This window comes from Bubalus kerabau, chromosome 19, assembly GCF_029407905.1.
Source record: "Bubalus kerabau isolate K-KA32 ecotype Philippines breed swamp buffalo chromosome 19, PCC_UOA_SB_1v2, whole genome shotgun sequence".
Lineage (NCBI taxonomy): Eukaryota > Metazoa > Chordata > Mammalia > Artiodactyla > Bovidae > Bubalus > Bubalus kerabau.
In genome coordinates this window covers 25,251,510-25,274,926 of record NC_073642.1, presented here as the reverse complement: position 1 = coordinate 25,274,926, position 23,417 = coordinate 25,251,510, and the positions used below count along the sequence as shown (strand labels likewise).

Sequence of the window (23,417 nt, the reverse complement as noted above, 5' to 3'; positions counted from 1 at the left end):
CTCGAGGCTCCGGGGCTTCTGAGGCTCCGGCGCCCTTAGGGGCCTCTTTAGGGCTCGATTTCTTCCCGCCTAAGCGGGCGCGGGGGTGGAGAGAGGGGCCGCCGGCTCTCCTCCGCTTCTTGGCGCCTCCTTCTTGCCAGCCCCCGGCCCCCCTGCTCCATCCCCAGCCACTGAAATTCCGAGAGGTTCTCGGGAGGGGAGACCAGAGGTGGCGGGTCGCAGGGGCTCGGGGGAGCAGAGACTGGGCGTCCCGAGGCCTGGAGGCTCTGCTCCGTGCCTCTATTCCCGGACCCGCGCCGGGAGGAGGACCACAGAGAGTGCAGGGCCTGCAGGGCCTCCCTCGAGTCCCCCACCTTTTGGTTGGGAGACCCCCCACCCCGGGGCACGTCCTGCCACCCCGGGGCAGGCGCGGGCGTCGGTGGATCCGGGGATGCTGTGTACTTGGCTCTCCCGGCCTGGAGATGGACCCCGCCTGCCTGACTGCCCGCAGCTCCGGGCTGGGCTATCTACAGCCGTCCTTCCTCCCGCATAGTCTTCCCGGTGTCGGCCCGGGCCTGGGCACCAGGCTCCTGTTCTCTAAGAGCTGCCAGTTTTGTGGGAAGACACTGAGACAGACACGTAAACATATAGTGTTAGACACACCTCCACGCACAGTGGATGGCAGATAGTAAGATGGGGCATCAGGGAGAACTTCCCGGAGGAAGAGCCACGTCATTTGAAAATTAAATATGAGAAGGAATTGTGGTGGAGGGTGTGGGTGGAAAGGATAGGCGTTCTGAACAGAGGAAACAGGAAGACAGGCAAGCTGGCATGTGATTGGTGTGTGTATGTGTGTCTGGATGTCTGTTGACAAGCAAATTCATATTCTAAGATTTCAGTCTCCCAGCCATGGCAGAACTCACATTGTAAAATCAACCCTACACCGGCACTGCTGGGTCTGTTGGACAAATTTCATTCAGAATTCACATTTCTGGTGAGGTCTTATCTTGCCTCTTTCACACAGGGGTCCCTGAAAAGCAGTTGGAATTAGAGGATTCTTTTCTGTCTGTCTATTGTTGAAAAGTGCTGCCTGTTCTCTCACTCACAGTCCTTCCATGAAGAAACTGGGTGGTGTGCAGTTTCCAGCTGGGGATGCTGGGAGGTTGGTGGTACTGTTGGGGTAATGAGGAATCCTGGATGAGGGGCCAATTAGGTGACCAGGGAGATGGTGGGGTCACTGCAGGCGGGCTTTGGGCACTTTGAAAAATCCATGAGATACTCAGATGACTCTGGCCTGGGGGCCAGTGGGTGAGATCCAGATTGGAGCTATGGACTTGGGGGGATTTCCAGCCTCAGTGCAGATTTAAAAATATAAGTGCAAATGGAAGTCAAAAAATGCACAGTGAGTTATACTCATAGACTGTAGGGAGCACCCACATTTAGGGACAATGTTTAGGCCGGGACTTGATAAGCAGTGACCACTCAATAAATATTTATTGGATAAGTGAAAGTGTGGGAGTGGAGAAGCACAGGAAGGGAAGAACTAGTAGAATGGAGGAGAGAGGAGTATCATGGAAACCTAAGAAGTGGGTGCATTTAAAGGTGGGAGCAGGGACTTCCCTGGTGGTATAAGGGTTATGACTCTGCACTTCCAGAGTAGGGGGTGTGGGTTTGATCCCTGGTAGGGGAACTAAGATCCCACATGCGATGCAGCCAGAAAGTAAAAATAAAATAAAATAAAAGGTGGGAGCAGTTAGCGAATCTGCCTTGAGCTCAGTACTGAAGGGTGGGCAGCCTGGAGGCCTACTGCCTCTGTGTTCAGGGCAGTGTCAGCTTAATCACTAGCTAGCTAGGCTTGCTACAGGAGCTTTCTTAGCTCAGTCGCTCAGTCGTGTCTGTCTCTTTGCGACCCCATGGAGTGCAGCTTGCTAGGCTTCCCTGTCCTTCACCACCTCCCAGAGTTTGCTCAAATTCACATCCATTGAGTTGGTGATGCCATCCAACCATCTCATCCTCTGCAGGGTACTAACCTCTTTTGAAAGATATTCTTTTATTGAGAATAGACTTCACGGGAGCAAACCTTAGAGATGAACAGGACACAGCCCTAAGAGGATTGAAATTGGTTTTTGACCACTAACCAGAGTGAATGGTTGAAATCCCAGGAAGTTATTGACATTGGTAAATAATATGCTAAAGATAAGGTCGTTTAGTTAAACTACTCATCATCAGTCCATTAAAAAAGGAAATGAGCAAAGGGTCTAATTTAGTCTTTTTGTATGAACCGAAATCTTTTTGTGACTTTATCTGAAAAGAAAGACATCACGGATTCTCTCTGGGCTTTGCAAATGACATTTTGTCAAAGTGCGTAATAGATATGGGTATGTTTTTATCTGTTCTGAAAGTCTTTCTAAGAAATCTTGCAGTGGGACAGATTTGGTGGAGAAATTAGACCAGGCTTAATATAATAAGAGGGAGCATGATCATAAAAAGTGCCAGATGTTCTTCCCAGGCAACATTTTAACAGCAGGTTTTAATTCACATAGAACTTTCCCAGGGCTGGGGAAAGGGAGGCTGGGATGATGTCAATGGTTTAATAATTCCCAGGGATCCAGGCCTGGCTGTGCCACTGACCAGATCTGTGACCTGGGAAACATGATTTAACCCATCTGTATAGTGAATTAGACGATTTAGAAGCTGTATGCGTGCATGCTCAGTCATGTCTGACTCTCTGCAACCCCTTGGACTGTAGCCCCTCAGGCTCCTCTGTCCATGGGATTTCCCAGGCAAGAATACTGGAGTGGGTTGTCATGCCCTCCTCCAGGGGATCTTCCTGACCCAGGGATGGAACCCAGGTCTCCTGCTTTGGCAGGCTGATTTTTTACTGCTGAGCCACCAGGGAAACCCTTAGAAGCTATGTTCCTGTTCTAAAATTTCTTGTGATGATCACACAACTCTGTAAATATGCTAAAAAAACCCCATTGAATTATATATAGACTTTAAGTTGTGAATTGTATAGTATATAAATTATATCTCAAGAAAGTATATAACTAACTATATCTCTATCTTTATATCTAATATATCTCAGTTCTGAAATTGTTAAGTAATTCGCTTAAAGTATTTCAGAGAAAGATAAAGATGATAAAGTGTACCTTTTATAAATTAGGGAACCAAGACCTTGACAAATTGAGATGATTTTTCTTAATGATAGAAAAGGTGAAATAACTTATAACTTCCTGGTTAAGCACTCTGGCTTTCTTGATACCTTACCTATCTCTGCAGGAAAAAAAAAGTCCCCTTACTTTACAGAGAATGAAGAACTCTAAATCCCAGGGATTATGTATCATTTTGGCAGCACATGGAGACTAAAAGGAAAGATGAAGAAATCAACTAAAATGAGAAGAGTGCAAGTTGAGCTAATAACAAAATTTAATTAATCCTTTCCTTCAACATTTGGGATTATAACCCAAGTGTCCCAAGATCATAATTTTCTCTTGAAAAGGTTTTTTTAGTAGAGAGGTTTACTCTTCTACGGGTAGGGATGCAGTTTGAGTTATTAGAGATAAATAAAAACAACTTGGGCTTCCCTGGTGGCTCAGATGGTAAAAAATCTGCCTGCAATGCAGGAGACCTGGGTTTGATTCCTGGGTGGGGAAGATTCCCTGGAGAAGGGAATGGCAACCCACTCTAGTATTCTTGCCTGGAGAATTACATGGACAGAGGAGCCTTGTGGGCTACAGTCCATGGGGTTGCAAAGAGTCGGACTGAGTGACTAACACACATACACAAATAGCTTAGAAAGGTCATGTGGTTTCTTGTTAAGTGGTGTGCCTGACCAATAAAAATGTAACTCATAATAATTATATGTCGCCACTCATTGATTTGTATTAATTATGTTCACTTCATAGTAATTTTCTTGACAGCATTTTATTTTGGTTGCAGGATGCTTAGGCCACATCTGTGCTTACCGTGACATGGACACTGTTCTAATAGCTGTATTTGTTCCCTTTCTGCACTTCTAGGAGCCTGGTTCCCCATCCCATGAAAGCCTGATTTTATTCTTTCCTCTTGTTCTTCTTGCCCCAAACTAACCAACTAGTGAGGACACAAGAGGGGTGATGACCCTTCATGTTAAATTTCCTTGTTTTTACCCTTACGTAGCAATGTTCTATCACGTGACCGAGAAACACAATAGGGTATGGGGAGCTCCTAACAAAGCTTTTTTTTGGTAATTTCCCCCTCTTTCCCTTTTGATGCCTGAATCAGAAAAATGATGAGTGGTCCTAAGGGGCCAAGACAGTCTCTCTGTAATGACTAAGTGCACAGGCTGGCCATTTATGGGTAAATATAGAGAAAGATGTTCTTTGTAAATTATGAGAATCTCTAGGGAGGCGGTGAATGTCTCTTGTTTCATTTTCTCATTAGAGAGAAAGATAAAAATGCACTTTGCAAAGTCCATAATGATTCTTTGTGTTTTATGTAGGTGCATCAGAAAATGTGTTAAGCTGAAACTTGCTTGCTCCTTTCCACATAGACTGCTTGATAAATTAATCCTTGGATCTATGTGTTAACCATATATTTTTAACTTGGAATGCTAGAGTAGATGCTGAAATTAAATTGGTTTTAATTTTTTAATCTCTGAAGAATGCAGTATAATTCAAGCATTTCTTACCACTGATGCCTTTTCTCTAAAGTAAATGTAATTTAGGCTATCTCTTAGAATTTCATTAAAAATGCATTTAAAAGCAGAAATTTTTTTTGTGTGTGTATGGATATACTATTTGTTTCAGATTGAATTTTTCAACTTTATTAAAAAAATGACTATAAATTATATTTCCCCAAATTAAGTGGGGGTGTGTGTGTATGTTATGTATTTGGAGGTTGCTATTGTTGTCATACTTTACCCAGAAAATGAAACTGCCAATAAACAGGACTGATACACTTTATTTATTTAACTAAATAATAGGTGAATGTATTCTGGAGATTCTACATCAGCCAAGAGAGAATAGCTAGATTTTGGTCTCCTGTGTTGCAGGCAGATTCTTTACCAACTGAGCTATAAGGGAAGCCCTTACTTTTCGCTAGAAACCTGGGAAAGTGTTAAATTGGGGAAGAGAATCTGGAGGAATCCAGTTGGTATTGGGAAGACATGGCTGCAATTCTGTTTGAGTTCTTCTGTGAGATGCCTTTATTATGAGCTCTTCCCTTGCAATTCCCAGGCTCATCCTCACTTGTTATCACAGCACCAGCCGCAGTGACCTTCCTGAGCCCAGTGTCCTCCTTTCTGACTTTGTCACTCATCGGGTGGTAGTATCTTTCCCCCTGGCATTTGGCTAAGTCTTTCTCAAGCACTGACATCACGAGTGCTTTGCCAGATCAAATCATCCATCAGTGGCAGAAGCTGCTGATGTTTCAGGCCGGAGAGCGTGGGTACTCCCTACCGATGCACCTGATATCTGAGTCGTACGTCCTCATCTCAATCTGTGTTCCTCCTTGCTCTTGGGCAGAGACTGCCTTGTCTGGGTGTTGTGACCTCCAAGTTGCTGAGTCTGAGGGTCACCTCCCCAGCTGACACTCCACAGCTTTTGACCCAGTGTGCCGTTCTCTGCTTACAAGCCCTTCTACATTTCTGTGGTTTTCCTCTGGCTTCAATGGCTGTTGCTTCAAATCTCCTTTAATGGCTCCTTCTCGTCCCCCTTGAGCCCTAAATCCTGGAGTGCCCCAGGGCTCTGGCTTGGAATAGCTCCTCTTTTTCTCAACCTTGAACTCTGCCAAGGTGTTTTATCCAGCCTCACGGATTTATAAACGATCTAAACATTGATTACTCTCTAAATTATGTTTCTGGCCTAGATACTCCTCCTGATCACAGACCAATAACAGACTTCTAAGTCTAACTGCCTATAGCACCTCACTTCTTGGATGTTTAAAAGGCTGTCAGACTTAAGATGTTCAAACCTGAACTCTTAATTTTCTCCACCCCAACCTGTTTTTCTATCGGTGGTTCCTATTTAAGTCAGTTGTACCAACATGTGTTCAGCTGCTCAAGCAAAATAAGACAAAACCAAGATTCATCTTTGATTGCTTTCTTCCTCTCATCCCTAATTCATCAGAAAGTGGTAATAACTCTTGGTTTTATTTTCAAAATACATCCCTCTTCCATTTATCTCTCTCTGACTCTGCTTCTACTATCCTTCTCTGACTGTCACCTCTTGCCCACATGGTTGCTGGAGCCTCCTCACCAATTTCTAGAACTTTGGAACCTAGTAGCTTCCTACCAGGTACAGTCCATTGACCCACAGTGACCTGAATGCTCTTCTGAAAATGTAGCTCAGACTGTGTCATTCTGTGAATGTAATGGAGACTGCTTACAAGTCTTCAGTGCTTCAGTGGCATCCAGCTGTGTTTAGTATAAACCCCAAGCTTCCTCCTCTGGCCTGTGAAGCCTCACATAACCTGGCCTCTCCCTTCCTTCTCCTGCTGCCATTGAGCCACACCGGCCTCTTTGCTCCTTTAATGTGCTAAGGTCTTCTTTTCTTTGGGCCTTTGCCAGAGCTGTTCCCTCAGCCTAGCATGCCTTTCCGCTAGATCTTTGCAAAGTGTTTCCTTATTGTTGTTTAGATCATAGCACAGATTAAAGGCCACTTTGTCAGAAACGTCTTCCTGACCATGCAATTCAAATGGCACATGCCCTCTCTATCACGTTGCGTAACTTTTAAAAAATATTTTTTAAATGATTTATTTATTTATTTTTGGCTGTGCTGGGTCTTTGTTGCTGTGCACGGGCTTTTCTCTAGTTGCGGCGAGCCGGGGCTACTCTCTAGCTGCGATGTATGAGCTTCTCACTGAAGTGGCTTCTCTTGTGGACCACGGGCTCTAGGGTGCTCAGGCTTCAGTAGTTGCAGCACCCAGGCTCTGGAGCACTGACTCAATAGTTGTGGCACAGGGGCTTAGTTGCTTGGAGGCATGTGGGATCCTCCTAGATTAGGGATAGAATCTGTGTCTCCTGCGTTGGTAGGCGGATTCTTTACCACTGAGCCACCGGGGAAGCCCACGTTGCTTAACTTAAAAAAAACACAAAACTGTATCATAAATATTTTGATATTTTGATGACTATATTCAGTACAGATGCTTTCCTTTCTAATCCCATGTATTCTTATTTTAAAAATATATTTAAACTTGGGGGATAATTGCTTTACAGTGTTATGTTGGTTTCTGTATGATGTGAATCAGCTAAGGTTTGTCATGGATTTTTGTTTCTATATGAAATATTGGTCTTTATTTTTTGCACTGTGTCTAATTTCAGTATCAGGTAATACTGCTTTAATAAAATGAATTGGGAAGTGCTCACTCTTCTGTTTTCTGGAAGAAATTACATAAAACTTATGTTAATTCTTTTTTAGACATTTAGTAGAATTTTCCAGTAAAACCTTCTGGGCTTGGAGATTTCTCATTTGAGAATTTCATTAGTTTGTGATTTTTTAAGGAATCAATCCATTTCATTTAGGGTTATCAGATTTATGTGTGGAGAATTATACGTAGTATTCTCTTAATCATTATCAGTTCCCTTATTATATGTGTATAGAGTTGATTTTTGATACTGGTAATTCCATACCTTCAGCCTTTTTCTCTATCAGTCTTACTAGAGGTTTGTCAGTTATATTGATCTTTTCAGAGAACCAGGTTGTTATTTTATTTTCTCCGTTGTTTCGCTTTTTCAATTTCATTGATTTCTGCTCTTGTTTTATTATTTCCTTTCTTTTACTTACTTGGGTTTATTTTGTCCTTTTTATAGATTCTTAAGGGAAGCAGATTATTGATTGGAGACCTTTTTTCTAACGTATGCAGTGAGTGCTATGTATTTTCCTCTCAGCACTGCTTTAGTTGCATTTCACTCATTTTGATGTATTTTATTCATTTGATGTTTGAACATATATATATGTATATGTGTGTGTGTTGCATCTTCTTGTTGGATTGATCCTTTTAGCATTCTGTTATGCCCTTCTTTATCTCTTCTTACAGTCTCTGCTTTAAATCTATTTTGAAGTCCCTTTTCTTTTTTGTGTGTTTGTGTTCATTATAGATTTTGTTATCCTGAGGTTTATATATGTGATGTGAAAATCACTCAGTTGTGTATTACTCTTTGCAACTCCATAGATTATACAGTCCATGGAATGTAGTCCGTGGAATTCTCCAGGCAAAAATACTGGAGTGGGTAGCCGTTCCCTTCTCCAGGGGATCTTCCCAACCCAGGATCAAACTCAGGTCTCCCACATTGCAGGCGGATTCTTTACCAACTGAAATTTATGTATAACAGCATATATATACATGATTAAGTTGATAACCTCTTAAGCTTGAATGCATTTTAACAATCTTGCATTTCTACTCCCCCTCACTTCACATTTAATAATTTTGACTTGTATTTATATCTTTTTAACATTTGCCTACTTATTGTGGATATTTTGTCATTGCTCAGTTGTTCAGTCATGTCCAACTCTTTGCAACCCCACGGACTACAGCACACCAGGTCCCCCTGTCCTTCACTATCTCCCGGAGTTTGCTCAAACTCATGTCCATTGAGTTGGCTCTTTGCATCAGGTGGCCAAAGTATTGGAGCTTCAGCTTCAGCATCAGTCCTTCCAGTGAATATTCAGGGTTGATTTCCTTTAGGATGGACTGGTTTGATCTCCTTGCAGTCCAAAGGACTCTCTCAAGAGTCTTCTCCAGCACCACAGTTCAAAAGCATCAATTCTTCAGTGCTCAGCCTTCTTTATGGTCCAACTCTCATATATGTACATGACTACTAGAAAAATCATAGCTTTGACTATATGGGCCTTAGTTGGCAATATGAAATCTTTGCTTTCTAATATGCAGAGTACATCATGAGACACGCTGGGCTGGAAGAAGCACAAGCTGGAATCAAGATTGCCGGGAGAAATATCAATAACCTCAGATATGCAGATGACACCACCCTTATGGCAGAAAGTGAAGAGGAACTAAAAAGCCTCTTGATGAAAGTGAAAGAGGAGAGTGAAAAAGTTGGCTTAAAGCTCAACATTCAGAAAACTAAGATCATGGCATCTGGTCCCATCACTTCATGGGAAATAGATGGGAAAACAGTGGAAACAGTGTCAGACTTTATTTTTTTGGGCTCCAGAATCACTGCAAATGGTGACTGCAGCCATGAAATTAAAAGATGCTTACTTCTTGGAAGAAAAGTTATGACCAACCTAGATAGCATATTCAAAAGCAGAGACATTACTTTGCCAACAAAGGTCCGTCTAGTCAAGACTATGGTTTTTCCTGTGGTTATGTATGGATGTGAGAGTTGGACAATGAAGAAAGCTGAGCGCCAAAGAATTGATGCTTTTGAACTGTGGTGTTGGAGAAGACTCCTGAGAGTCCTCTGGACTGCAAGGAGATCCTGGGTGTTCTTTGGAAGGAATGACGCTAAAGCTGAAACTCCAGTACTTTGGCCACCTCATGCGAAGAGTTGACTCATTGGAAAAGACTCTGATGCTGGGAGGGATTGGGGGCAGGAGGAGAAGGGGATGACAGAGGATGAGATGGCTGGATGGCATCACCGACTCGATGGACATGAGTTTGAGTGAACTCTGGGAGTTGGTGATGGACAGGGAGGCCTGGCGTGCTGCGATTCATGGGGTTGCAAAGAGTCAGACATGACTGAGCGACTGAAATGAACTGAATTGGGGTTCATCATAGCTTTTCTTCCAAGCAGCAAGTATCTTTTAATTTCATGGCAGAAGTCACCATTTGTAGTGATTTTGGGGCCTAATAAAATAAAGCCTGTCACTGTTTCCATTACTCCTAGGGTAGAATCTCTGCAATTGTAATTATCCTCCCATTTGTGGATGTCTAGCTGCGGGTATGATCTTGACTACACCATGTCTCTGCCCCTCCTACTTCTCCCACTGTGGTTCCTTCTTTACATCTTTTGTTGTGGAAAACTTTTTGCTAGTCTTTGGGTCATTCTTATCCACGGTTGCTCTGTAAATAGTTATAATTTTGGTGTACCCAAGGTAGGTGGCCTCAGGGTCATCCTACTCCACCATCTTGGCCATACCCTCATGATGGCAGGATTTTTAAAATAGAACCTCAGGCCTTTCAGTATTATTTTATGAGACTCTAGATCTTATTTAAATTGTCTGTTTTTATTTGCTTTCTTTTCCACTGCTCTGGCAGGGGAAGGTGGTGGCATTGCTTTTTTACTTCCAAGTGGGGGTTAGTGTCCAGGCTTCTCACTTAGACTATTGGCATTTGGGGTTCATGCCTCCTTACTGCTGTGTGGGAGTGGGCTTTCTGGTACCTCACTAAGCTTCTGCTGATCTCCCTCTGGCTGAGATGGAAACAGCCTTGTTGCTGTTTCCCACGTGGCCTGAAGTCACACCCATGGGAGGGGTGGCCTCATTACTGCTGGGTGGTAGTAGAAGTCCTGACTTCCTACAAGGCCTCCTCTGGCCTCACCCGGAAGAAGGGTGAGTGGGCTCCTTAGTACTGCTGTGGAAGTGGAGGTCCAGGCTCCCTGATATGGTCTCAACTGACACTGAAGGGGTGGGAGGAACCGGGTGGAGCTTGTTATCGCCTGGCAGGGACTCCCTACTTGGCTTTCTCTGGCACCACCCAGGGAAAGAGAGAATTGGGGGGTGCTGGGTCATCTTGTAATAATGTGGCAAAGATGCAAGTTCCTGCATTCCACTCATGCTTTACAGTGCCAGTGGGGATGGGGTCACAGTTCTTTCTATGGTGTTTGGAGTAAAGCTGGAGTAGAGTGTGTGCATGCTCAGTTGCTCAGTCATGTCCAACTCTTTGCGCCCCTTTGGACTGTAGCCTGCCAGGCTCCTCTGTCCATGGGATTTCCTGGGCAAGAATACTGGAGTGGGTTTTCATTTCTTTCTCCAGAGCATCTTCCCAACCCAGGGATCAAATCCGTGTCTCCTGTGTCTCCTGTATTGCAGGAGGATTCTTTTACTGCTGAGCCATCGGGGATGTGGGCATTATCTAGTAATTTCTAATAGTTTAGAGATTGTCTAATAATTTCTGTGTTGCTAGATTGCCCCTTGCCTGGTCCCTTGACTAGAGAGAGCAGGCCTTTATTGAGTTTATTTGTCTGTTTTCCTGTGTCTGTTTGTATTTCTAGACTGTCGCTTCTTCAGCTCCAAATCTTGGATTATGAAGGAAAAAGAAAACGGAAGCTCACTACTGTGTCATCTCTTGGGCCCTGGGGTGCCTACTCAGTGTACCTCCTTTTCTCCACCTGCCTGGGCCTTCCTGGGTTTGTGTTATATATAACGCCAAGCATTTTGGTTGTAATTAGTGAGAGGAATAGAGAAAGTGTATCTATTCCATCTTCCCTGAAGCAGAAGTTCTTTGAGTTACCCAAATCAAATCCCTTCTTAGAGGGTCTGACTGGTCGTTTCTTGCCCAGTTTGTCCCTTGTGGAATCCTCAGTCTTTTGAACACTACTGGAACCATGTGCTAATATTGAATGAACATTCAGCAGGTTTTGAGGATTGGAACCTGGATAACCTGCTTCTGTTGAACTCCAACCTGTTGTTGGCCTGGATGCTCTTGATCTGGGGGGGAGGGGGAAGAAATGTTCAAAATCCAGATTTTAAAAAAAGGAAATTTCCTACTTTTGAAATATTGGCAATTCATTTAAATTTTAAAAGAGCTGTGCGGGGCCAGAAGAAGCGTGTGTGGTGAATTAACGTGGTGCACCGCCAAATGGTCGACTGGTACACATGGTTTATCTGCAGGTTAACTTCTCCTCAAGCTTGAATAGTAGAAGGATAATTCCCGGTCACTTGTGGTGTGGCCAGGAACTTGCTTAGGAGATGAATATGGTCTCTGTAGAGACAGCTCTTGGCTTTTTGTCCTGGACGTTTCCTGGAAACCTTGTTGGAAGGCAGATTGGATGGAACCAAGCTGAGTGTTTGCCATGTGCTGTTGTGTTAGGCCCTTTGATGGAACTTGGCTGGCTTGATGTGGAAACTGTGGAATGATCAGACGTGAGGGCAGAGTGCTGTCGAGTCCTCATACGGATTCGTCAGTGCTGAGCAGACAGAGCAGCAGAAGGCAGGCTGTGAAGTGAGTGGGCAGCCTCATGTGACTGTGAGAACCTGGCAAGAAATGAGGGGGAGTGAGCGCTTTGCTTTTAGTGACCTACCTGGGACTAATCTGTGAAGAGGATGTAAGAATAGATGGTTTCTAGAATACTCTAAGGCAGATAGGACCCCTTCTCTGATGTTCTCATTGAAACTTGGCATCTCATAAGTCAAAGTTATGTATCTTAAGATTTTGATTAAAATAAAATTAAATAAAAAAAAGATTTTGATTAATTTTATGTATTGGGTTAGCCAAAAAATTCATTTGAGTTTTTCTGTATGATGTCCCTGAACAAAGTTTTTGGCCAACCTAATAACTTGTTAAATTTGTTTAACAAAATTAACCAATATCCTTGAATTTTATTTATCTTGGATCCCTGCTATTCAAATTGACATCTTAGATCAAGCACTTTTTCCAAGAAAAGACAAGAGTTTTTGTCTAAACCTTGTGGTCATATCTCTTCAAGAGCTGAGTTCTCAGTATGATGGAATGATATTCAGGTGCAGTGTTGGCAGTTAGCATGTAATGTAGAAACTTCAGAGTGAAACAACTTATACAATGCCCTAATTTGGCCATAAATAGCAAAGACTTGGGGCTTCCCTGGTGGCTCAGCAGTAAAGAATCTGTTTGCAATGCAGGAGACCTGGGTTCGCTCCCTGGGTTGGGAAGATCCCCTGGAAAAGGAAATGACAACCCACTCCAGTATCCTTGCCTAGAGAATCCCATGGACAGAGGAGCCTGGTGGGCTATAGTCCACGGGGTCGCACAGAGTCAAACCCGACTAAAGAGACTGAGCAGCAACAGCAGTGAAGACTTAGACACTTGGAAGCTCAAGGCCAGCAATTCACTTTTATTTCTCTTGATTTTCAGCAGTGGATTTCTTTCCTGGGAAATAGTGGATGGAGGCTCAGATTTATTTTGAAGGAGAAGCAGTGGGTATGGTGCTTCCCTGGTGGCACAGATGGTAAACAATCTGCCTGCAGTGCACGAGTTGCAGGAGACACAGGAGACGCAGGTTCGATCCCTGGGTGGGGAAGATCTCCCGGAGGAGGATATAGCAATACACTCCAGTATTCTTTTTTTTTTATATATATATATAATTGAAAAGTGTCCTGAGAAGGCAATGGCAACCCACTCCTATACTCTTGCCTGGAAAATCCCATGGACGGAGGAGCCTGGTAGGCTGCAGTCCATGGGGTCACGAAGAGTCGGACATGACTGAAGCGACTTAGCAGCAGTAGCAGTTGAAAAGTGTCTTTATTTTTATTTCTTTCTTTCTAATTGAAGGATAATTGCTTTACACTATTGCATTGGTTTCTACCATACATCAACATGAATCAGCCATAGGTATACATATAGCCTCCACTTTTTTTTAAATTAATTTATTTTCAGTATTCTTGCCTGAAAAATTCCATGGACAGAGGAGCCTGGTGGACTGCAATCCAGGGGTTTGCAAAGAGGCAGACGTGAGTGAGCATGCACACACGGGATGCACATATGTGGCAAAATTCTGATGTGGAAGCCAGCATGGATCCTCCAAACGAACTGTCTGTCACTGCGTTTTGGGTGTAATGATTTGTACATCGATAAATTTTGGCTTCAGTCTGTCACTCTCAGTTCCTCCCTTAATTTCAGCCTGGCATCTATGGTTCTTTTCAAATCTATTTGCAAGTAATGTGCAAAGTCCTTGAATACGGTTGAACCTCCAGAGAGGACAATCTTCTTGTAGAGAAGACGTCTGACATCAGTAGGACAGTTGTCAGTGCCTTCGTCTACAACTTCTGAGATAAGTTGAGTAAAGCCTGAATTAGCACATTCTAGATGAAAAGAAAATTTAGGTCCTAAGACTCCCTCAGTAACCAACACCTGGACTTATCTAGTGGTCAAGCGCTTAAGAATCTGCCTACCAATGCAGGGGACATGGGTTTGGTCCCTGGTCCAGGAAGATTCCATAAGCTGTGGAGCAGCTAAGCTTGAGTGCCACAATTACTGAAGCCCGTTCCCCTGGAGCCCATGCTCTGCAACAAGAGAAGCCACCATAATGAGAAGCCTGCACACCACGACTAGAGTGTAGCCCCTGCTCTCTGCAACTAGAGAAAAGAACCTGTTCAGCAATGAAGACCCAGTGTAGCCAATAAATAAATAAAATACAAATTAAAAAATTGCTGTATAATGAGATATCCAAAAGGTTAAACAAAACGAAAGCAACACCAATGGAAAATTCTTTCTTTGAGATAGCATTGATTCTAGTATACTGTTTAATTCACTTTGATCCATCTGTTCATACTTATTAAGTTCTTTTACTAAATCTGGGCAGGCATAGCTATAGTGTTCTTTGAAGTTTCCCAGGATTGCTCTGAGGGATTCCTCTGTCTCCATCTCCCAGCAATTGCTGAATAACATATGTTCTATTTCATCTTGTGTTTGGAATGTGTGCTTAATATAGCTGACAATCACATGCCCTTCAGTCACAGGGATGACCTGAGCGATACTGATTCCACTGTCTGGTATTGTACCAATAGACAGACCGTCCTCCTGCTTGTCTTGAGGTCTAGTATGCAGATTAGGCGAGAATGGCCTGCCCAGAAATGTACAAGCCTAGCACATTATTTCAGCAGTGTATTCCCTGTTGTCTGGAGTATTCAGTGGAGATTCAATCCAAAAAAATGGTCTTCAGGTTCTGCTCTTAAAGATCATTTGATCCATAAAGCTTTCCATCAAGTACCAGTCTTTAACTATGCCATGGCAGATTGGCCACTTTTTAAATATTTATTTTTACGTATTTATTTACTTGGCCATACCAGGTCTTAGTTGCCTCACTTGAGATCTTTAGTTGTGGCCTGTGGGATTTTTTTTAGTTGCAGCATGTGGGGTCTAGTTCCCTGACCAGGGATAGAACTTGGGCCCCCTGCGTTGGGAGCACAGAGTCTTAGCCACTGTACCACCAGGGAAGTCCTGATTGGCCACCTTTTTTTTTTTTTTTTTTACATATAAAGGTTTTCCTGTTGCTTCATCAGCAACAAAGAAGTCTGGGCCACAAACATTTCATCTGCCGCCTTTGAGCTTGCTCATCCATTTTTGCTGACTTCTTAATAGCAATGCCCTGTGCCACTGTCTACCACACAGGCTGGCAGCCATCCACAATCTTCCTTGTCACCTGCTGCTGCCACTGCCACTGTATGTTTGGTGCTGGTTGGGGCTAGGGCTGGGCAGGGGAAGATAGAAGCTATCTGACTATCCACAGCTGGCCACTATCTTTGTCATGGAGTCAGGGTTAGAGACAGGAAGCAGAAGTGGAGGCAGGCTTGGTCAGTGGCTACCTCTTATACAACCAGGCAGGCAGGCTCTCATGGAAGTCTTTACAAATGCCTATTGAGACTGAATGACTGTTGATGCTTGCATTCTTTTCTCATGAATTCAGGCTCACAACTTTTGCAGAAAATGGAGACTCCCAAGTGGTACAGTGGTAAAGGATCCACCTGCCAATGCAGGAGATGCGAGTTAGACCCCTGAGTCTGGAAGATCCTCTGGAGGAGGAAATAGCACCCCACTCCAGTATTCTTGCCTAAGAAATCCCATGGCAGAGGAGCCTGGCGGGCTACAGTCCATGGGGTCACAAAGAGTCAAACACGACTGAGCGACTTCACTTTGACTTTTCACTTTCATGCATTGGAGAAGGAAATGGCAACCCACTCCAGTGTTCTTGCCTGGAGAATCCCAGGGACTCAGCACAGGCTCCCAGTAGGTGAATAACTGGGATATTGCACCAAATTAAAATATTCTGTTTTTGTATTTTATGTTCATCTCTGGCATCTACCTTATTTTGAGCTTTGACTTCCATAAATTAGGAGTCTGAAATTCTTCTCATCCAGGAAATGTTGTCTTCATATCCAGGAAGAAAGTTTTGCAGTCAATCAACTCATCATTCCATGAGTATAATAATAATGCTAATTAGCTTTTTTTTGGTAGAGGTGTTGAGTACTGTGCAAAGTATTTTTAGAGGCAGCATCTCATTTCATCTCCTTGATAACCTCTATCAAGAAGGTACTAGCCTATAATGGAAAAGAATCTAAAAAAGAATGTATATATATATACACACACACACACTCACACACATATATCTGAATACCTTTGCTGTACACCTGAAGCTAACACAACATGGTAAATGAACTATATTTCAATTAAAAAATGATGATTGAAAAAAAAGAAAGTACTCATCATATTCCTCCTTTTACAAGGGAGGGAATTAGGCTTGGCAAGGTTAAGTGAAACTTGCTCAAGGTCACACAGCTGGCGAGTGGTCTTGTAAGGACTCAAGGACAGGCCTCTGTGATTCCAAGACAAATGCAGTCCAGTATTTGTCACCATTGCATGAGATAAATCTGTTCCCACCCTCCACTCTCTTCCTCAGGGTTTTCAATCTTTGCATAAATTCAGGGAGTCTTTATCGTTCATTTGAACCATGTGTCTGTTTAGCCTCTACTGAATAGAAGTTCTCAGTCAGAAATTGGTAAATTGGCCCATGAGTCAAAGACAGCCCATCGTCTATTTTTTTGTATAACCTGTGAGCTAAGAATGATTTTCACATTTTTAATGACACGTGATAATGACATATGATTAAAATTTCAGGGTCTGTAAATAAAGTTTTATTGGCATACACACCCCAGCTCATTTCCATGCTCATATGTCTATGGCACAAAGCAGAATCAAATAGTAGTGACAAGGGACAACACAGAGCACAAAGCCTGAAATATTACTCCCTGGTCCTTTACAGAAAATGTTTGCCAACCTCTGTTCGGAGCTGTACGTCTAGGGAATTCACATATGCTGGTGTGAGCATTCCTGAAGCCCTGGACAGAGTGCTGAAAACGTTTTGTCTGCATCTGCAATTGGCTTGTGTGTTTTTGGAGGCTTTCCAGTCACTTAACAAGTCTGATTCATCCTGGTGACCTGGGTAGAGTCCTGTGCTGGAATACATTCTTACTTTGAAATTCGGGAGACTTGAGTACCCCGAGGTCACCGGCTGTCACACACCTATGGACTCCTCTAGCCAGAGTTTACACTGCTGACAAGGAATGCCCTAGATGTTTTTACTAGGATGGGGTACATGTTTTGCCATGCGTCTCACTGTGATTCCTCACCAGGGAAACAGTACCGATTCCCCTCACCGGGTTCCCTCCTCTCCATGATTGCTCCCTTCTTGTTTTAATTATTCCGACTTCATTTTGCCTTCTCCTTTGCTTCATTTTGAAAGAGTCCCAATTGCTTTTCTTGCCAGTTCTCTACTTACTTTTCCCAGGGCTCAAAAATGATTCTTAAGGATGATGTCATGTCCATGTTTATCTTTCCTCTCTAGCATGACATTGATTAAATATGTATATTTTAATTGGTGAGCCACCTTCTCAGGGTGTTGATCATTATAAGGACCATGGCCAGTTTCAGCCTCAGTTAACCTGAGTCGATTTGTACAATAGCCATGGAATGTTTTGGCTTCTACTGCAGCAGGAGTGGCTCATATAAGTTGTATAGGCTTTTCAGAAACTGCATAATTTCATGCAGAAATTATGCGAACCAGATGGTACCCTTTTGAATTGCCAGACATGCATATTTTAAAGAAATATGGTGTATCTATTCTCCTTGGTAGATTTAGGTGGAGGTTCTTTGGGAATGGAAATCAGCTGAAATTGCCATAATTGAAAAATTCTTGGAAGCTTGTCATCAAAATAAGGACTGTAATATCAGAAGACTGGCATAGATCATTAAAGAACGAATATTATTGGATTTATTTAATTTACTTCTCCAAGGACAAAAAGCACTGTAGACAGCATGACATGTTCTTTCTTTGATAAGGCTATTGATTTGCTCACTGAGGTCTCTTGAGGGTATTTGGGGCAGTGAGAAAAGGTGGGTGTGAGGCAAGGGGAATGCATGGGTCCGTAGGAGGAACAGAGAGGGAGGGCCAAGCCATTTAACCGGAAACTATTGGGATGGGGTCATGTCTCTGAGAAGGCAAGACCCAGGACAATTTGCAGGTTAAGGAAGGGGCAGAGCCTTGGGTGAAGGCACGCTTGGTGGCTCAGAAGGTAAAGAATCTGCCTGCAGTGCAGGAGACCCAGGTTCGATCCCTGCCCCGGAGAAGGGAATGGCTATCTACTCCAATATTCTTGCCTGGAGAATTCCATGGATGAACGAGCCTAGCAGGCTACAGTCCATGGGGTCACAAACAGTCAGACACGTCTGAGCGTGCATGCACACAGGGTTAACTACTGTTACCTCCGTGTCTCCATCCCTTTCTCCACTTTCATCCGGTTTGCGTTTCCAGGGTATTTCCTGCTTCTTGTGTTGGGGGTGAACTTCTCCCTAGTCCCCAGTAGTAGCTGACAGCCTAGGTGTAACTTGATGTGTTTGCAAACAGTATCTTTCTTCCTATTTAACTAGAAACACAAGCGTCCTTTCGTATTGAATGGTCCAGTAACCCTGGGGTACAGCAGTTTTAGACTTCAATCTGCCTCTGCTTTGTGATCTTGGGAGAATCACTTAACCCATCTGGGCCTCCACTTTGATGGAAAATGAAGAGGCTGAACCAATGTGTCCTTTCCAGGTGAAATCAAAAAGGGGAATTAAGCCTATTGAACAGTTTGTACCTGTTGTCGTAGAGGCTTCCCAGGTGGCACAGTGGTAAAGAATTTCCCTGCCGACACAGGAGACGTGAGTTTGATCCGGGGGTCTGAAAGATCTCCTGGAGAAGGAAATGACAACCCATTCCAGTATTCTTGTCTGGGAAATTCCATGGACAGAGGAGCCTGGCAGGCTACAGTCCATGGTATCACAAAGAACTGGATTCAGTTAAGCACAATCTTTTGATGTTCTGACTACCTGCTCTTTGTTGCAAAACTTTTATTTAATCTGGCTCCTCCCCTCCCCTCCTTTGAGCAGTTCTCTTAGGCTTATTTGAGATGCTGCCTCTCAGGCTTAAGTCCTAAAAATTCCCACTGAATAAAACATAACTCTTCACTTTTAGGTTGTGAATATTTTTTAAGTCCACAGTAGCCAAGTCAGACAGAAGTGTGGGTAACCTGGAGACTCCATACTTGTGCCTGGTATCTGAAGTCTGGGCAGTCTTGTGGGATGGAGTTTTGAAACCTGTGGAGTCTGATGCCAGCTTTGGGTAATCAGTGTCAGAACTGAATTGTAAGACACTCAGTTGGTATTGGAGAATTAGGGAATTGGTTGTTGGGTGGAAAGAAAAACCCATACATCTGATGTCAGGGTGTTTTGAGTATAAATGGATCCTTCTCTCTGATACTTTTGTAAGAAGATACACAGGCTGGAACATTGTGAATCTGGGTTGACGTTGAAAGAATTGGCATCACAGGGGAGAGAAAGAGAACTCCTTCCCAGGAAGCTTGGTGCTCTTCCTGAGCTCACAGGGTCAGGTCATATGTTTTTTTTATTGACTGAATTGACGACAGGGACTCTGATCTGGAGAAAGTGATGGAGGCAAGTGGAAGTGACCTTGGATAATTAAACGGCAATGAGCTTCTTTACCAAACATCAATGGCTGAAGATTTTCAACTTGTCAGTATTGTGTGAAGCATTTCTTTGGGCTAGAACCTTCTCTGGATTTAATTTTAGCATTTCTTCAAGAGTCTTAACCTATTTCTTGAGCATGCATTCTTGCAATAGGGCAGACTTTTGTGAAGTGGTGTGGGTAAGATTTACAGGATCTGAACATCTCTTCACTTTGGAATGTGTTGAAGCTTAAAGTGTAAGCGAATTCAGAGCCAGAGAGATACATGTGGTGCATGCACTGTTGTGGTATGGAAGTTGGTTTCAAAAGGAGGTTGGTATTTGAAATGTGCTCTGAAGAGTGGGAGAATAAATGACATTTTAGGGTGTATACTCTGAGTCACAAGCAAATCCTGCTTGAAAATTTCAAGCAAGACCTTTGGATGACACAGAGCTTGGCTTGTCTACTTCATATTTGCTGAGCTTCCATAATGTTTGGAAGAAGTTAGCCTGTTTGGGAATATGTTGAATTAAGGAATATTAGCCAACCAATGAAAGAGGAGAAAACTGGTTTAAAGCTAGACAAATCTTCCATTATTAGAGGCCCTTACTTCCTGATGTGATGCATTGGAAGGTCATGGCATCACCCATAGGGCTTCCCAAGTGGCTCAGTGGTAAAAATCTGCCTGCCAATGCATTGACACTGGTTTGATCCCTGGGTTGGGAAGATCCCTTGGAGGAGGCAATGGCAACTTACTCCAGTATTCTTGCCTGGGAAATCTCATGGACAGAGGAGCCTGGCAGGGTACAGCCCATGGGTTTGCAAAGAGTCAGACAAGATTTAGCACGCATGACTGAGTGCACATGCATGGCATCACCTATAGGTGAAATCTTGTAGATTCATTTGTAAATCTAGTAATATTGGTGTTGAAAATGAAAAGCACTCATTTCACTTGCTCTTTGAATAGTTTTATAAATTTAACCAATGAAATCTCACAAACAATACCATTTATACATTCTGTTAATTTCTCTTAAATACTTCACAGTTACAGGTTCAATATATATGATTCTCATAAGGCTTAAAAAGTAGATGAAGTATATGCATATAGAAATGCCTGTAAAGTTATTACTGTCATTATACCTTATTACAATAATTATATTCAATACAGGGGCTTATTTCTTTATCCCATACCCCAAATAAGGGACTGTGGCCACCTGTAGTCCCCTGCAAAACACTGATAACCAAAATGTAGTCAAGCTCCATGGAACTGGTTAGAGTTTGGGACCTGGACTCAGAATGTGGGTCCTTCCTCCAGAATCACGCAATGTGAGCTTGCATCTGTTCCGAGGCCCCCTCGCTGGTATCAAGTGGTCAACAGGACTTCCCTACTTATTCCTTTCAGTGGGATCCTGTCCAATTTATAGGTCAGTTTTCCAGCAGACTGGCACCTTTACCTGAAAGAACACATCGTGCAAAATACCAAGGACTTGCTAGGCTCCTGGATTCTGGTTCCATTTTCCAGGACTTTATCCAGATCTCCTCATTTGGTCCCCAGGCCCTGTTGTTTTGTATTTGTTCTTTTTCAGTCCCTCAGTCATGTCCAACTCTTTGCGACCCCATGGACTACAGCATGCCAGGGTTCCCTGCCTTCATGATCTCCCAGGTTTGCTCAAACTCGTGTCCATTGAGTCGATGATGCCATCCAACCATCTCATCCTCTGTTGTCCCCTTGTCCTCCTGCTTTCATTCTTTCCCAGCATCAGGGTCTTTTCCAGTGAGTTGGTTTTTCGTATCAGGTGGCCAAAGTATTGGAGCTTCATAATGGTTTTTTATTTGTTTGCTTCTTAAAACCCTATATAGTGATGGGATTTCATATACCTGACTCAGGTCCCAGTACAACTAGTTAAAACACTAGTAATCATTTACTCAAGCTTCCCTGGTGGCTCATTGGTAAAGAACTCACCAGCCAATGCAGGAGACACAGGGTTCAATCCCTGGGTTGGGAAGATCCCCTGGAGAAGGAAATGGCAACCCACTCCAGTATTCTTGCCTGGAGAATCCCATGAACAGAGGAGGCTGGGGGTCAGTCCATGGGGTTACAAAGAGTCAGACATGACTGAACTTGCATGCAGTCATTTACTCGGGGTTATAATCAGTACAGTTCTCATTGTTTACCATTCTGTGGTCATTTTATTGACTATTAATCATGGAGTCTCCAGGCCAGAAGGAGAGTCTAGCACTCCAGCTAGGCACTCAGTAAATATTTGTTTAGTGAGTGACGCATGTTTCCTTGAGTAGATTTGGATCTCCGTGAGGACTGGAATTGTCTTACTGTTTTGCTGGGACTTAGCACAGAGAGGGAACAGGATCCTGGTAGTCACTCATTACATATGTATGAATGAGTGAATGGGGCAGACATTGCTGATTGTGATCACGGAGTACCTTAAAGCAATTGCACAGAGCTTTAATTCTTGAAAGGTTCTATACTGAACCCAAACATGGAGCATCTCATGAGATTCTCTCCCTGCTTCTTCCGTTTGAGTCTCTCCACCAGCAAAAAGATAATGACTTGCTGAAGGCTTGGATGATGTAGAGCACTTTTTATCAAGAAGCTTTTTAAAAATTGTTATGTAACTGTTTTTTTAGACATAATGTTATTGCCTACTTAGAAGACTACAGTACAGTCTAAACATAAGGAAAAATCTTTCAGTTTTAGATTTGTAAAGAACATCATAAAAGTACTTTTTGCTCCAATATTTTTGTCTCCTGTTGACTTACACATTTTTTTAAAAAAATTCACTTTGCTTATCATGGTCCTGTTTAATGGAAAGGAAAATGTAGAATTCAGACTGGGGTTATTGATATCACAAGGAGAACAGACATTTAAAGGTCGATTTATTATTTTCTTGTTAGGATGTAAGATGTTAGTTAAATATGAGAACCTATCTTGCATTTAAGACTTATTAGCCTCCTTTCAGACAGTTTGTAGGAAAGGAAAGAAATTTGATGATTCATTAGAAAAATAGGTACTTTATAAATCATGTTAACTGCAGTAGTTTCATTTTCAGACAAGTTATATAGAGATCAGATTAATCTCCAGGAATAACACAAACTTCTGATCTGAAGAGTGACTTACAGGCATCTGAAGATGTGGCTTTGGTTTTAGACTGTGATAACTGCATGTGTAAATTACAGCCTTCTCTCTGAGGGTCTAGTTTTGTTGTTGTTGTTTAGCCGCTCAGTTGTGTCTGACACTTTTGTGACCCCATGGACTGTAGCCCACCAGGCTTCTCTGTCCATGGGATTTCCAGACAAGAATACTGGGTGGGTTGCCATTTCCTCCTATAGGGGATCTTCCCGACCCAGAAATTGAACCCTAGTCTCCTGTTTGGCAGACAGATTCTTTATTGCTGAGCCACCAGGGAAGCCCCAAGGGTCTAGTTGCTGCTGCTGCTGCTAAGTCGCTTCAGTCGTGTCCGACTCTGTGTGACCCCATAGACGGCAGCCCACCAGGCTTCCCCGTCCCTGGGATCCTCCAGGCAAGAACACTGGAGTGGGTTGCCATTGCCTTCTCCAATGCATGAAAGTGAAAAGTCAAAGTGAAGTCCCCCAGTCGTGTCCGACTATTAGCGACCTCATGGACTTCAGCCTACCAGGCTCCTCCGTCCATGGGATTTTCTAGGCAAGAGTACTGGAGTGGGGTGCCATTGCCTTCTCCGAAGGGTCTAGTTAGTGTTGAGGAATTACCTTGTCCTGGGGAGGATGCATTTTCTTCACAGGTGTGGTAGGTATAGAGATCAAAGGTGTG

General features: G+C 43.2%; 1 protein-coding gene and 1 pseudogene across 2 annotated transcripts in view; one reads left to right on the top strand and one right to left on the bottom strand.

Moving 5' to 3' along the window:
* SH3GL3 (SH3 domain containing GRB2 like 3, endophilin A3) overlaps positions 1-23,417 on the top strand; it is a 104,467-nt gene that overhangs the window by 278 nt on the left and 80,772 nt on the right. The gene's annotated exons all lie outside the window — the stretch shown is intronic.
* On the bottom strand, positions 48-23,377 carry LOC129634469 (actin-related protein 3-like; annotated as a pseudogene).